Genomic DNA, 12743 nt, shown 5'->3' on the forward strand with positions numbered 1-12743 from the left:
CTCACGTATGTGAAAGACAGGGCCTGGTACAACAGCCACCCATTCCTGTATGCAGCTACTGAGCAAAAGTAATGCATCTTCTGCCTTTCCCTTGACTACGTTAGATTTTTAATTTACTGATCAAGAAGCCACCTTCAATGGCAGTGCTGAGTAATTCTCCTGTAATTCAGCTGGTGCAAATCCAAAGCAAACTCACTGCTAACATGTTCAGCTACCTTTCAATACTTTCAGAAACCCAGCTGGGCCCCAAGCACTCTGTAGTAGGTTTCCATCATGGTGGGCTGGCAAACTTCATACTCTCTGCATGTCACAATAACTGTAACTTTGGCATCTTAAACATGCTATGTACCCTGTATCCATAAATTTGGGCTCATTTCTCCCTAATTGCTTTTGAGGAGCAACATTCCCAGCCTAAAAGGGTGCTAAGAGAGAAGGACTGCATCTAGGCTCCAAGAAGCCTACAGTTAAAGCAATAATATACCAAAAAAATCCTTGTTATTTAGTTTCTCTTTCCCAGGAGGGAGAAAGAAAAAGGTAATACCAGCCATACATTTAAGTATCATCCTGACTTTTTCATAACACTTTATCATTGCTATAGCAACCAAAATGACTATTAGGAAGAGTGGATTAGGTCTGCAGATGAGGCGCAAACAGAAGGAGCAAGTAGACTACCAAACTATGACCTCATTTGCACAAGAATGGCCTTGGTAATAGAAAGCCAACAAAAACCCAATAAAGTAAGCATGAGATCCTGGTGGCATGCTCTCTCAAAACAGTATGAGAGAAAGCAAAGAGGCTTATTCTGCAGTCCTGTATGTGGGTGCGCAGCAAAGGCCGGGTGCTGGGACTGCGATTGCAAAGGTCAGTGCATTCCCAGGGACCCAAAAAACAGAAAGATCAGGGCTGTGAGTGCCTGTTGACCACCTCGAGTCTTCTCCCTGGCCAAGTGCTCTTGGGATGTGACCCTTGGCAGCTGTCTGGCTCGGTGTTGGCAATGAGCCTAATATCCTCAGCAGGCAGCAGTTATCATTGTTTATTTTTATTTATTCACTTATGGCTGGATCCTCAGCTCTCAGAATCTGTGGTGCAACACAGATCTTTCCCAAAAAATCCCACAGCCTTGTGTCAACCTTGCTTTCCTACATTTCACCAATAATAGTCCCTATACAAATCCCTGTTCTGCTGTCTCCTGAAGCATCTGACCCCAGCACATAGCTACCACTCTTTATTTGCCTTAGTTAGGGTAACTGCCTTAAATCAGCTGTGCTGGAACACCCTTGGTTCTGCTAGTCAAAGGTACCATACTGAAAGCAAATGCATTCTGTTTCCAAACCCCTATCATGCCTGTATATGCGTGGAAGCATAAATTTGGGGTTGAAAAAAGATAGAGCTTCAAACCCTCGGGTTCACCTGGGCATCCATCTCCTTTTTCGGTAAGATCAGATCATCACAACCAGTAAACATTTAACAGCAGAACTCACACCTCTACAAAACATTCCCTACAACCACACCAGCACAACTACAGTCCTAAGCCTCCTTGTTTCCACTGATATTCCATGAAAACTCAGCGCAAAACACAGCTACTCTGATATCCAAAATTACATTCAAATTAAGGTTTCTGGAAATGGCAGTGCTCAGTTCAAGATTTCCTAATGCTGGATCTCATCAAGTGAAGGATCTACACAGGCTGTGATCACAAGGAAAAAGGAAGGATATTCTTTCAGAAGGTAACTATTAGCTGGATAACACGCAGACACTCCTGTCCCTCTCACAGCATTCAGCAGTCCTCACGATTCAAGTCCTGCAGATCCAGCCTTACTGGATTTAAAAAGCTATGAGAAGGAATGGGCTGTGCTCAGGGTACAGTGGGAGATCTGGAGGGTTGCATTTTTGACTGGCAAACTGAGAAAAACTGTTTAGAAAACCAATCAGGACAAAGAAAAAGAAAATCCCACAATTTTTATCATCACTGTAACCACACACAAAGGATTCAGATAGCTACAGTTAGCTGCTTTCTATGCCTACGAAAGTAGGTATTATTTTAATGACAGTATGCAACCAAATGGTATCATTTTCTTTCCTTTCTAAAGTAGAAATTGACTTCCTTGATGTGGGACACAACACTGAATGTAGCAATAATTTTTTGGAAGAGATTGCTGTAATGACTGCAATGGGAAAACTGCACCTTGTTAAACACAAGTATGGTTTATCCACTCACTGAAAGCAAAGGATGAAAATTATGATGACAAGCACATGTTGCCAGACTCTAGACTGCATCATTCAGGAACAAAATTCAAATAATTTCTTGTAGGCTGCTGGCTGACAAAGCCCCACAAAGACATTTAGGTTATTTACCTTGAATCATCTGCATGGTCTACCTAACTGGAAAGGAAATGGATCCAACTGCCCCTCCTGATTTTCTGAAAAATACTGCCATTCTGCATGGCTCTGCCTGGCTGAAAAGGGCTTGAGGAACACTGCTTTAGCTGGGATCATCTGTCTGCACAGCTAACACCACCATCATGTATCTTCTTTGACTTCTGGTCCTTTCAACTGCACACCAAAATCAGCTATGTGCATTTTAGCACGGGATGGAGAGATTTCCCCCACTGCCCAGGAGACGTGGCAGAAGTGCAGTTTTGCTGAGAAAGAAGACCAGGTTAGTTTACAAATTTAATTGCACAAACTAGTAAATCAAATGAATGCTTAAAAAATGTCCATACAAAATCAGTATTTTCCAAATGAAATGTTTTCCCTTTTTGTTCCAAAAGAGTGGCTTGTATGAAAGCTTACTTTGACTTTTTTGTATTATGTTATTTTTATTTGAGTAGAAACAAAAATAGTTTAGAAAAAGCACAGCTGAGTAGTAACAAAATGTTTCATTGCCTCTGACACAGTAAATCTCAAAATGTAGATTTTCTTGGGCATCTTTGTTTGTTTCAGAAGAAAACATATGTACTATTTTTGGTCAACCTTAATCCTGTTAACAGTCTCTCTGCACTGATTTCAGTTTGTACATTCTGGCTGGTTCTGTACATCACTTAGTATCAATTTATTCCATTTTACTCCCAGTGAAACAAAATACATTCAAAGTAGGCTTGTAGAAGTCAAAGCCCTAGTTTCTTTTATAGCTTTTCTTCCTAGCATTCCATAGCATCCTTTTCTTAGTTACAGGTACAGTTTTCAAGTATTTAAAGAATCCTGGTCTTCCATATGTTTATTCCAACAATGAATGCAATTATGAAAAGTGAAATCACACATATTTGCTGGAAGACAACAGGTATTTTCAGCATTTTTACTAGTTCTCTTCAACAAACACTCTGACATTTAGATTTATCGAGCTGTGTTCTTATAATAGCCAACAGGATTCAGTTAATAAACTTCAATAAACTTCCCTATTAAATTTCTCTCAAATAGGTTTGTTGTCACTTGCAGCATCTAATCTATTCATTGTGAAGCTATTAATACTGACTGCAGTGAAATGGAGTTTCAGCAAATTAGGTTGTTAAGCTCTGGGCCATCTTCTGCCAAATGAAACATCCCGTGCTTTTATGCAGAGACGGGAACAAAAGTATTTCTTTGCCCCTTTTTTCCCTTCCTTTTTTCTGCAACGATTTCAGATGACAAACCTCTGCTGGATTATAATCTGCAGGCCATGTTCAAAACACACACTTAGTCTAAATCGATTTATAAATATTTGCTCCCTTACAGATTCCTTCTCAACTGCGTGGAGCAGAAACACTGACCCAGGATAAGGCATTTCTTTATACCACCACTATCCCTTCCAAGGCTTTATAGCTCGACTCTACCTTGACTATACAACCATGTAATATCCCTAATTGTTCCTGTTTATGATTATTTAGCACTAAACCTGAGCTCTTATCCAAGATGTGCAGAGAGCCCTGCCTATGGTGGAAACTGGATCATGGTTACAGGAATCTATATAAGCAGCTATGCTTTCTTCCTTCCTCTTTCACAGTCATCATATTAAGACTGCTCTGCAGCAATACTCTGCCAGATCTAATACTCCCCAAAGCCTGCTCTGATTTCAGAAATTGCCTTGCCCTCACTTTTCCTCTTTAAAACTGATCCACCTAATGACTGAACTTCCAATTATATGGCTGTCAATCCTAAAATCAAAGCCAGTTCATAATATCTCCCAAAGGAAGAATGTCATGTCACTCACTGAAATCACTGCAACAAATCTCAGTTAACTCAGTCCCAGGCAGCAGAGAGGCAAAATAAGCCAGAGAATATCAACAATGGAATTACTTCTGCACGTCGGCAGAAATAGGAATTAAATTTCCTAAGTTTTTATCCTTGATGCAGAAAATCATAATTTTCCTAGCATGAAATGTACAGTTGACTGGGAAAAAAAAGGAAAATGAAAAAAACAGCAGAAGTAATTTGCTAGTCTGAAAGGTTGATGAGTTTCAACAAACAGAAAATACTCCTCTGCTGTCATCTACCTGGAATCTCTCTCTACTTGATATGTGATTTTCAAGATGGGTCATTTTGACGCCATTTTGCTGACATTTAGCCAAACCAACAGTTGCTTAACAGGGTTGCAGAGATTTATGTCTTAAAACCAGCAATCCCTCATGACTGATTCGGCATATGGACTATTCCCACCAAATACGCCCTCCATCTGGGCAATGGGCCCCAGGAAGGGGTATCCATGGGGTCAGGGGAAGATGAGCATGTCTGTAAGAGTTACATGATGGAACAGAAGAAGCAGAGGGGCATGGGGGATGAAAACAAAGAGCTTCATTAGGAAAATGCCAGTGGTGGTGCGAGGGGGAGGTAAAGGAACAGCCTCTACACTGGGTAAACTGAAGTTTTAAAGTCCTGATATAAATCGACTACGCTACTTCTTTTGCAGTCTCTCCCTGGTGTTGTGAGCACTAATACAAGCATCCATGGCTCTGGGACAACAAGAACTCTTGAACACAAATCTGTCCAGCAAAGAGCAGAAATTGCAGGATTCAAGCTACTATGGCAGGATGAGATGTTAGAAAACAGCTTGTAGGCTTGCTCTGGATTAGCAAAGAAGTGACACCAGGGACTCTCCCCTGCTTCTTAGCCATTGATTTCCACCAAACAGCCAGGGGACACTTACACACCTCTGAAAATCCCCTTCTCAAGTGGTAGCCTAGACTGAAAATAAACAAAAATGAACTTGTAGTCATATTCTACAGGGGGGAAGCAAGTGGCCTTGCTGTTGCTGTTTGTGGCTAAACCAGGGACCTCCAGGTTCCAGGACTGATGAATCACTTGAAACAAAGAATAAATTTCCCAGGACTGTGGGCTTTGCAGTGAGCAGGGAGATGCTCAAGGGCAAGGATTGCTGCATCCCTCAGGTTCATGAAGCACCTTGCCCCTGCCAACTCAGCAATGGTGAGCAAGGACAGCGTTAGGCAGTGACATCTCTCAGTGCTCTGCACAAAGGGACAAGTTCTTGGCAAAAGTGTTCTGTCTTAGTTTTAAAGCAATGATGATGAAGAAATGAGATCGGCACATTGGCAGATGATGGCCTCTGAATGGTCACACTGAAAACAGAGCACAAAGCATCTAAAGCATCTCGAGGGGGAGTTCAGACACATCTCTTGCTCTACACCACATCCCCAGCTCTGCAGTGATGGTACTGACAAGACCAAAGTGTCTGCAGAAGACAAACACCTTTCTTTAGTCCAGTTGTTTTTGAACAGTTTAGCACTCAGAAAATAAAAATAATGCAAAGTATTTTTATATCCATGAATATTTTGGTGAGTTCCCTCTAGGCATCTGCAGATGTATTCATGAACAAGGCAAGCAACCACAGGTAAGTTGGACATCCTGTGAATCCTCTGCACTGAACCTGCCTACCCTGGTATGGCAAGAGGAACAAGAATAAATGGGAAAAAAAAGTCATCACTAACTTTGCCTGCCAACATGCATGTTCATATAACCATAACTCACTAATTTAAAATGGAGTCCCCACACCCTAAAATGATCTCTCTGAAAGACATGTCATGAAAGCTGACTGACTTCACAGGAGGAATGGGGGCATTGTTTACTGCTAACTTTAAAAGGAAAACAAATGCAAAGACAACAAAGAAAGTATTCATTCTCTAATATCTTTAAGCCATAAGAAGAGCCATAGGTGTTACTCAGAGCAAGTAAGGAGTGTTTAGACAGACTGTGATAGATCAGTTGATGGTGCTCTCTGAATATCCTATCAAGCTGAGTAAAGGCATTTCCACCTCTCCCAGAGCTTCACTGCTTGCTATTTGTTTTATATGCAACATAGATTCAACACAAATCTATCATACCGGTCCTATCAATCCATCAAGGAGTGAACAAGCATCTTGAGAAAGACTGACGCATGACAACAGCAGTGCTTCCACGGTCCAAATTTCCATCCTCTCTCCACTTTATCTAGGCACTAGCAGCAAAGGGTCAGCATGGCAAACAGGTTATAACAAGCTGCAATTGCTCTTTGAAGTGTACCAGGGATGGGGTTTGAGATCCCTGGAGGAATCAATTTCTGCTCCTTCCTCTTCTTTCTTTTTTTTCCTTCTCACCTGCTTGTCTGTGCTTTTAATTACACCAACATCTAGCCTGTTTTTACTGCTGTATTGCCAAGTTATGTCCAAACCATGACACCCACCACCCCTGCAGACAGCTAAACTGAAGCATCTTCATCTTGCAACACTGAGATACATCCAGTGGTCCACACCTCTCAGCAGAGAGGTCAGATCTGGGGAGAGTGACCCAAACCTGACTCATTGCTAAACCGCAGCTTTCATCTTCTGGAGTGACAGTCTCCTACCCAAGCAAGAATTTAACCTACTGTGTTTTCTAAATATGTGCTTCCTAAAAATGCAGGATAATACAGCCACCTGAAGATAATTTAAAACTTCACCCACACTCCCTACAACACACACAGTTGTCCCTGCTGAGTTCACAGCGCAGATACGATTTCAGCCTGGAAATCACAGCTTAATTATATTTTTGGGTGGGTGGAAGGAATTTGATGGGAGACTTCATTTAGGAAACAGTCAGGTCTCGGTTGGGTTAGAAATCAGGATATTAATGGTCTTCATTTTAATTTTCCTCTCTGACTCAGATTCCCACTGTTTGAATTTGAGCTCAATTTGTTCTGTTCATTATGAAGAAATCCACATGAATTTGACATTAAACTGATTACCTCTGAAAACAGTAGCAATAATTTCCCTTTTTCCTGTGTGTGTTTCAGATTAAGTCTTTGTGGTTGATATAAAAACGCAGGGGAGAAATAATAAAGCAAAAGGAAATCAAGTATTTATTCTGGAAGGCTACTTAGAAGAGGAAACATGCAATGACACTTATGCATTTGGGAAGAAAAGCAAGGGGCAGGGACAAACAATACCCTCATTTCCATTTCCCACTTCAGCCCATTTTCATGGGAATAAACAGGGGATGAATACGGCTTTCCTAGCCAGGAATAATATCTGGTGTGCCAATAGTGGGGATCTTAGGGATTTGTGATGACTCTTTGATGGGTTTTACTGGCATGCTCTCTCATGAACAGACCCTTAGGGCCACAAGAATGAATTTGTATTTAAGACCTACCATCCTTCAGTAAGAGCTGCCAGAGGTCCTAGGCTCCAATCTGCAAGAGCTGTTGGCATTCTTATGACCCCCATAGGCCTTAGTGGTCTCAATGAGACCCATCAGGGACCCACACCCCTGCTCGGTCCTCGGCACTCAGTCCTTGCCTAGTGTCTGTCTCCTTGGACCTGTACTGTAGCTCAGTTTCCAGCCCTGTCTCTGCCACGATCTTCTGCTGGTCTGGGCTGGAGCCTTGACCTAGTTCATCCCTCATCTTGCCCAGGGCTGTCAGCTCTGCCTTCTGGCTTAAGCCCCCATGGCACCATGACCCATCAGAGAGGGTTTGGCTGGTGCTTGACATCTCCCAGCTCTCAACTCTTCTCCATCATGAAACAGTTCTGCTCTTACAGCTCCCTGATGTTTCCTGTCTCTCAGACGAGTGGAGCAACAATGTAAACCACCAAGAAGTTCCTCCAGGAGACCTCCACGGATGAGAGTGGTGGGGATGGTGAGCAGTGCTTTGGGGATGAGCAGACGTAAAGCATATATGCATATAGCCAAAAGAAAAGAGGTGCACATATTCCTGTTTGTATAGCAAGACATCTATTGGAATAAACTATTAAACTTGCTGTCTAGTGTGTAAGCCAAGACTCAGAGCATTACAACGGGAGTACGGCACTTGACCCAACACAGACTCCTGGAGTAGTTTCTGTTTTCTATGAAATCTGGTGGCTTTACCCCTAGCCCATTTATTTCCCTGAAGAGGGAAAAACTATTAAGATACAGTAAGTGTTTGCTATGAATGAAGTCATAATTGCCCTTATCTGCAAACCTGAATGAATATACATAACTCCATCCGTGCATTTTTCTATAACAAAGCACTGCCTTGGACCAGTGACAAAGTCCTTGGTCTCTGCTGCTCTTGAGTCTCACCAAAACAAGGAACATTCCTTTCTTTAAAGGACAACTTCTATTTTCTCTCTGGAAACAAAAAAAATCACATACTTCCCTCTGCCCCTAACTTGAAAACTCAAAGGGTAACAGAGTACCATATAGTTAATGATGATTTTTTTTCTCTCTCACTTTCCTCATATCCAAAGAGAGACAGTAATTACTGTATTGTCTCTCACCTAAGACATGGATAAAAAATAAGCTGGTGTCACATGGCTGTTTCATGCTATGACTGCTTGTTTGCAAGGCTGGCTGAGCTATCCAAGTACTTTTTGACAGCAACACTTCAAAGGTGCAAACAGACCCATTCCTCAAGACCCTGAGGTGGCCAACTGGATGTACCCAAAGCTTGGGCCCGTGCTGCACTATCAGGGCTCAGCAGTGCTTATGCTTGCAGCTGTCCCCTGGCTCCTCTTGCCATCTGTGCCATGATGACAGATACCCCAATTTCTCTCGCTGGCTCCGTCTGTGGGTCCAGCACACGTCCATGATTAGATTAACAAAACACAAGTACAGCAGAATTGGAACAACAGTGATGCTGTTAATTGCTTTTAATCTCTAGCTCTTTTTAGAAACTGTCCTTAGCCCAAGAATCAAAAAATCTGCTGTTACAACCAAGCAGTCATCTGCTCCACTTTCTCCTCATGAACTTAACACAAAGGAAAACTGTCTGTTGTTTTCCTTCATACATTCTACTTTTCAGCCTTCAAAGTAATAAGCTTTAGCAAACAGTCCATCCTGCACGCATCCCTTTTGTTCTAATGCATCTCTTTTGTTCTAGTTTTACAGCACTGTACCCAAGTGCCTGTACTAGGACCACATGCTAAATACCCTACAGGGAAAGGGAAACTTCATTTTTCTACTCATGAGGTAATCAGCTTGGTTCAGCTTTTACACCCCTGAAGTTTTCAGCACTGGGAAAAGAAATGCAGAGCACAGGTTGGATGTGAAATAGATGGCAAAAATATCCAGCCACACCCATTCTATGAAAAATTGGGCAAGGTTGCAGAGTGGGAGTGCAAGGAGCAGAAATCTACCTGGATCCTGAAACTGAGACCATGACCATGGGGTGGACAGGCATGCTCTTCATTCACCAGTAGAAGAGGAAACCCATGGCCAGTTTCTGTTCCCTTCCTCCTGATTTCAGTGGTATAACAACTCCAAATCCACACCACTACTAAGCCATAATGAGCAACAATGGGAAACAAAGCCAGATCTATTTTTTACTAATCCATAATTAGATGCTACCTTCAGGAAATATCTGAAATAGTCTTGTATGCCTTAGGATAAAGTGAGTATAGTTTTCATTACAGAACACATTACATCAGGCAAGTTTGAGGTTATAACTGAAATTCCTGGTATGATAAATGAGAATATGAAAAATAACATTATGATTAATTACTTGGGGGGGTGGGAATAGTAGATAAAAGAGGATATGAAGCTGAAAAGAGCCATAAACAGTGTCATATCTGCTAAATCAGAAAAAGACATAGCTGTATGTCTAAAGGAGGGATGTACTAACACAGACACCATCTTCCAGACTGATGCCCAGGAGCTTCATGAAGGAAGAAGAGGGGATGTGATGTCACACAGAGATGCTGGCCATCATACAGGAATATGGATAGCTAGAGCAGTCTTGCCTAGCTATGCTATCATGTAGGGATGTTATCACGTAGCAGGAGGCTGCAAATATGGTGAATAATATCAGGGACAAAACAGATTTAAGTGAGAAATTTAAAGACACATCCAGCTGGAAGATGTCTCACTGCTTTCTGCTCTCACAATAGAAACATGAAAACTCAGCGCTGGCCCAGGACATGGAAAAGTGGAGTCAGGTCAGGAACTGGATAATAGGGTGGTTATGGGGAGAAAGGATCATTTTCTCCCTGTTTTAGAATAGAGGATGCTGTCTGAAGGTTCTGGGAAAAATGCCAGCACAGACAGAATGTTTTACTTGGGATAATACAGATACTTTCATGTAAAAGGTGTCTAGGCTGGGAAGGCTGGAAAGGGATTTCTGAACAGGTATGCAAGCTGGTTGTATCAACCTCGGGCAGGGAAAGATTCTGACCATACAACTCAAGGCTCACACTTCAACCCCCTGAGCTTTTATTGCATGCTTGTAAATAAAACATTAATGAAACAGCTCCTTTAAAGATGGATATATATTTAAATATTAAGAAGAAGACAACTGTGAAAACCGCAGTGCCCCGCTGCTCTGTTCACACTGCAGCTCTCTGGAGAGTTTTGTCTGAGCAAAGCCCTAAGACCACAAATGTTGCTTTTCAGCTGAAATAAACAGGATAAAGAGAGAAATACCTGGAGCCCTGTGCAGATGGGATTACTGTTGATGTCAGGTGCATTTTCCATATGGATCTGACCACCTGCTGCTTTGGAGATGCTATTTCCCAAATAAATGCTTTTAACCTCCACTTTGCAAATACTTCGACCAGAAAAGAAAAAAAAACCCCAACAACAATAAATATTGTGTCTGCCTGCGTGAAGAAGAGGGAGGATGACCCTGTATAATAGTACAACTTATTCAAGTCACTTCAGTGTTCCACCTAAAAGGCTTCCCTTCCGAGATAGTTATCAGGCTGCTTCTGCAGTCAGTAGAGAGATCCAGGCCCTCCGGATGATTCATCTCATCCAATGTTTCACAAGGAAAATAGTTGGATGAAATCTGCTTTGAAGATGCCTCCCCTGGCACTTCATTTCCCAAATGACCTTTAAATAACAGGTACATCTAGTAACAGGCTCTCACCACACTGGGATGAAGATTGCCCACTTGAAATCTCTTCACAGTTTTCCCATTTTATGGTCATACTTCCTGCTTTGCACAGAAAAAAATGTACAACTGAAAAAGAAGAGATACCTTTCTTTTGCTGACGAGCCCAGAAGATCCTTTTTGCTAAAGCATATCCCTTGGTAGCCTCAGTTGCATCACAGAGCAAGTCAAATTCTGTGCTAACTAAAGGAGCAAACATTTTATGCATAACACATTTTGGTTTGCCACTGAGACGGAGCAATGGATGGCCAAGGGAAACCGGCGCTCGCTGTAATCTTTGTGTGACAACTGATTCCCCTCTGTATTAAACTCAGAGAAGCCTGGCTGGTGCTCTCCAGTCTTTAATACAAAGACAGAGAGACATGAGGACAATAAATGCGGATAAATCAGGCATTTGCCGCAATTGTATCTTTTAGTCAACTTTATTAATGAATCTTCAGTGCAAAGTGAAATTATCCCAGGACAAAAACACCAGCAAGTTGAAGTACAGTACATTTCCATGTTAACTACACTACCTTCCCCTTTGCACTGATTTGGGCAGTACGTATAATGTTCAGAGAATGCAATCATATGCCTCTAGTTCCCCAGTACTCAGTAGCCAATATTATTAACAGCACAGTCAAAATCTTTCAAGCTTATCCTCAGGCAAAACTCACCCTAAAATCAGTGGAAATTTTGTGGTGAATAAAGACTGAATAAGAACCAAAGTCCCAACTCAATTCTCACTTGAGATTTGCAGATCAACCATCAGGACTAGAAATATGTTTGATTTTTATCATCATAAGATGTGATAAACTGAGAAAATGATTCGAGCTAATTAAGAGAAAACAGTGTAAGGTCAATATGACCCGGAGAGAAAAGAAAAACAAGTCGTAAAACTTAATTGGGCCCCTATAAAGAGATAAAACAAGTTACCTCCCTTTTACCTTGTGTAGGATTTATAATGAGAGAATTTTGTTTAGTTAGCTAGATAATAGCACCTTTCTTAAAATTTATAACTTTGTATAGATAACAAGCGAACATCTGCTGAAAGTCTGATTTAACAATATATTATGGATGCTTATAGATAACATTCTTGTTAAGAAATATCTGTGGAATGTCTGACCTAACAATGTGTAATGTTTATACTCATGTACCTAACAATGTGTAATGTTTATACTTATGTATAATGAATATTCATGTAGTAGCTGGAAATAAATGTAGAACAAATGTCTTCTTTGGGTGTGACAGGCGTTGGGAGTTGTTGAACCCCTTCCCTGATCACCCAGCGCTGAATTTGCTTTTATCATATAATAAATTCTGATTGGAAATTGCCCGACTGGGTTTCTATTTCTCACAAAACAGAACAGCTGGGCGCAGTAATCCCAATTCTACCCCCTCTTAATTCCAGCATCAACTGGGCAGATACACAAAACACAATTTGGAATCTGGT

General features: G+C 41.5%; 1 protein-coding gene across 23 annotated transcripts in view; it reads right to left on the bottom strand.

Moving 5' to 3' along the window:
- Positions 1–12743, bottom strand: part of ADGRL3 (adhesion G protein-coupled receptor L3) — a 512372-nt gene that overhangs the window by 18933 nt on the left and 480696 nt on the right. The gene's annotated exons all lie outside the window — the stretch shown is intronic.

The sequence above is a fragment of the Pipra filicauda genome, unplaced genomic scaffold (assembly GCF_003945595.2).
Source record: "Pipra filicauda isolate LSUMZ 115617 unplaced genomic scaffold, ASM394559v2 scaffold252_size1811890_pilon, whole genome shotgun sequence".
NCBI classification, from domain to species: Eukaryota; Metazoa; Chordata; class Aves; order Passeriformes; family Pipridae; genus Pipra; species Pipra filicauda.